A 3,753-nucleotide genomic window follows, 5' to 3' on the forward strand; every position below is an offset into this window, starting at 1 on the left:
TTGTCTACCTCATATTCAGAGCTGCTGTTATGGGCTGCTCAAAGCAATAACAAGTAGAAATTGAAACAGTGACATGTTTGAAAGGAGGGCAGAAGGTGATTTTGAAGGAAAGTCCATAGGTAATGCTGTAAAGTAGTCTCCAAGTAGATTTTACTGAGAAGATAGCACACATTTTAACAACTCTGTGAGTAATTGTGTATTGGTAGGGATCCACAGATTTATTTTATACTTCCCAAAGAAAACTGGTTCAGCCATAAAATGCTAAACTCAAGCTGTACTATAGATAGAGGGCCAGATTCTGTGTAACAGACCATTATTTGAACTAGATAATCCCTAGACTTTTTTTCTAGACAGAAGCTCTAAGGGGGAGGGGTTCCCCTTGATAAGAAACAGGAAAGGGCAGAAATGTTCTATTTGGATTTGTAGGCCTGTAATTTATGTTGGCTAAGGTTTAACCAGGGCAGAACGATTTTTTGTTTTGTTTTGTTTTGTTTTGTGTTTTTTTTGAGGAAACATTTTGAAACCAAGCCTGCTGTATGTAAGATTGAAGAACAGAGTTGCCCCGGTAGGGAAGTTTTGGGTTTTGGGGATGATTTAGCAATTGTAGTTGCAGGAATGTCGTGGGACTGAACACAAGTAAACCAGATTAATATTCTTTTCATTCATGTAGACATTGTTTCATCGAGGAGGTATGTCCCTGGTACAATGTCCTGCATGCTTGACAAAGGATCTCTGTGCAAAAACATGATCATCATGTTTAAGCTGAACATGTACACTAAAATGAAATGCTGTCAGGCATTCTCATTCCTTTGATGTTTCAGTATTGTGAGGAGCCTTTCTGTGAAAAATAACACAAAGTGGAGGGACCAAGGTGCCTCTATGTTATGGTAATAACTAGTCACCAAATAGTTTGCTTAGGTAAAACATTATCTATCTCATAAAGGGAATCAGAATCTTACCACTAGAGAGTAAAGATATCAGGGACTAATCCTGTATGGACCCTGGAGTTTGGACCCAGCTCTGGAGTGAGGAAGCCCATTGCACCCCCTCCCCCGAGCCCCAGAACCCCCGACAGGACCCCAGTGGACCCTGACCCTGACCTCCAGTGTAGGTGGGGCCTGTGGTGGGTGGGAATAGTACAGCTGCGAGAGGCAGCTGAGACAAGCTGAGGAGGGTTACCCTCCACCCCAGCTCCTACTTAGCTCAGCCCCGCAGGGAGCCACACAACCGGAGCTCTGAAGCTGCGCAAACAGAGCACGCTTCTGGGCTCTGAGTGTGTGTTAACGCGGAAGTACACACAGGAGGGTGAGCAGGAGGGCACTAGGCTTTAGGCAGTGAGCCTAAAGGGGAGGGTCTACACAGCAGTAGCCCAGACTACTATGTGGACCATGGTGGAAGGGACTCCACGCACCCCAAAGTTCCCTCCTGCACCTGGACCCCCCTGCTCTGGTACCACTGTGGTCTCCACTTAAACGAAGTCTATGGTTCTGGCTTTTACCCAAACAGAGCCTGTGGTGCCTGTTTCTACCCAGGTGGGACCCACAGCCCCGGACTCCACTCACATGGAGTCTCTGGCTTCCTGTGGAGGCTGCCTGGCACAGATGCAAGCAGCTGGGTTTGGGAGCACTGACACCTCCCCTTGTGGGGTGTATTCAATGGTGGAAGGCTTGGAGTACCAGATTAGAGATCTCCAGGCAACGGTGCAGTGGCTGCATGCCATTAGAGATGCAGAGAAAGAACTGAATGCCTACTTCCAGGATCTCCACCTGACAGCTGATGACACCATGGCGGAAATAAAGAGACATCATGAAGTCTAGCCATGGGTTGCCTGGACAAAGGTAGTCTCTGGTCCAAGGAGACACTGCACCAGGGTGACCACTCCCCTGGAACTGCACAACCATTTTGAACCCCTCACATCAGCAGAGCCAGCTGAGCCACCAGCTCCAGCATCTGAGGATGGAGGGCCACAAGTAACTGCACCTAGAAAAAGATGCAGAGTAATTGTGGTGGGCAACTCCCTCATGAGAGGGACAGAGGGAGCACTCTGTCGCCCCTTAGCCCATGAGGTCTGCTGCCTCCCTGGGGCTTGTGTCTGGGATGTGACTGAGAGGATTCCCAAACTCATCCAGCCTCTGACCACCATCCCATGCTATTCATCCACGTGGGCACAAATGATACGGCATTGAACCCAGCCCCTAGAGCCCTGTAGTCACACATGACCCATTGGGATTGTTCTGAGGTTTGGGGTCAGTTAGTTTTTTCCTTGATCTTCCCAGTCACAGGCCCCAGAGGGAAAGGTGCATTAGTGAGGTGAACAGAAGACTTCGGCAATGGTGCCATCGCAAGGGGTTCAACTTCTTTGACCACGGTCTGCATTTCAGTGAGAGAGGCAGAGCGGATTGTTGGGAAGGGATTGCCTCCACCTCACCCAGAAAGGGAAGAAGCTCTTCTTGGCCAGAATGGCTGACCTACTCGACAGGGCTTTAAACTAAGATCACTGGAGGGAGGGCGGTCAATTAACAGTTCTAGCCCAGGTCATGTCAAACACAGTAGAAATAATTTGGGTAGCCTAAGGGAACCCACTCCTATGACAGCCCTAGGAAAGGTCACATCCCATCACATAAGGAAGCCTAGGGCTTCCCATGGCAGACACAACTGCCTGTACATAAACGCCAGGAGCTAGCAAAAGGAACTAGAGGCTATACAGCCACCTAGCTGGGGTCATTTGACCCCAGCATCCTTTCCTGCCCATGGCAGGGGATAGGACTAGATGATCTGCTTAGATCCCTTCTGACCCTACCAACTATGAAACTGGCCCTTCTCTTGTGTGATAAAGGTTATGATCTTGTAGGAATAATGGAACAATGTATTCTTATTTATTATTATTGCTTCTATTGGGAAGCAACCATAGTCAGACAGACAACCCTGTTCAGAGGGACAAAGACATACCTTCTTGTTGGCCATGTCTACATGAGATACTTACTGCTCAATAGCTCATTAGCACTGTGCAGTAGTGTCGCGGGGCATGAACCATGATGTGATGCTACTGTGCAGTAGTTACAAGCTACTTTGTAGTCAGCATCACCACACAGCTGTGCAGGGACACTATTCCACAGTAATGCCAGTTACTGTACAGCAATTTAGTACTTGGGTATGCAGGTACTAAATGACTGCACAGTAACAACTGTGCAGTCAGCATCTCGTGTAGACATGGCCTTTATTACTTAAAAGGAAAACTGACTCTGACACCAGGGGGATAGGGAACAAAACAGTTAATATTTGCACAGTCATCAGTGAATTATTAAAATTCTTTCTTGCTATAAGAAATATCAGTTATTTAAAATAAACTGTTTGCAGTACTTACATGTGTAAAGCATGGATTATATGGAGAAATTTGCCCAACAAAGCTTTCAAGATAAAGCCTATAATGAATGTTTTTGAGGGGTTTTCAGCATCAACATTAGAAACAAATTATTTCACTATTATGGCCCTGATGCAGGTCTTAAAGTAGATTCACTGAGATCTTGTTGTTATGTAAGGTATTGTACAACATGAGCAAGGTTACCTGCATCTGACCCTAAAAATAATTATTCTTATTTCACCATCTCCAGAGCTGATTAAGAGGTAACAAAAATATATTTGTGAATAATTTATTCACCACAGAGCCAATTATTCGTGAGCTTTATTAAATCACACCTCAAAAGGAGAAAACCGTTTAACTTTAGCAGAACAAAGAATCTGAAGGAATCACTC

This window comes from Alligator sinensis, unplaced genomic scaffold (assembly GCF_000455745.1).
Source record: "Alligator sinensis unplaced genomic scaffold, ASM45574v1 scaffold530_1, whole genome shotgun sequence".
In the NCBI taxonomy this organism is placed as follows: domain Eukaryota; kingdom Metazoa; phylum Chordata; order Crocodylia; family Alligatoridae; genus Alligator; species Alligator sinensis.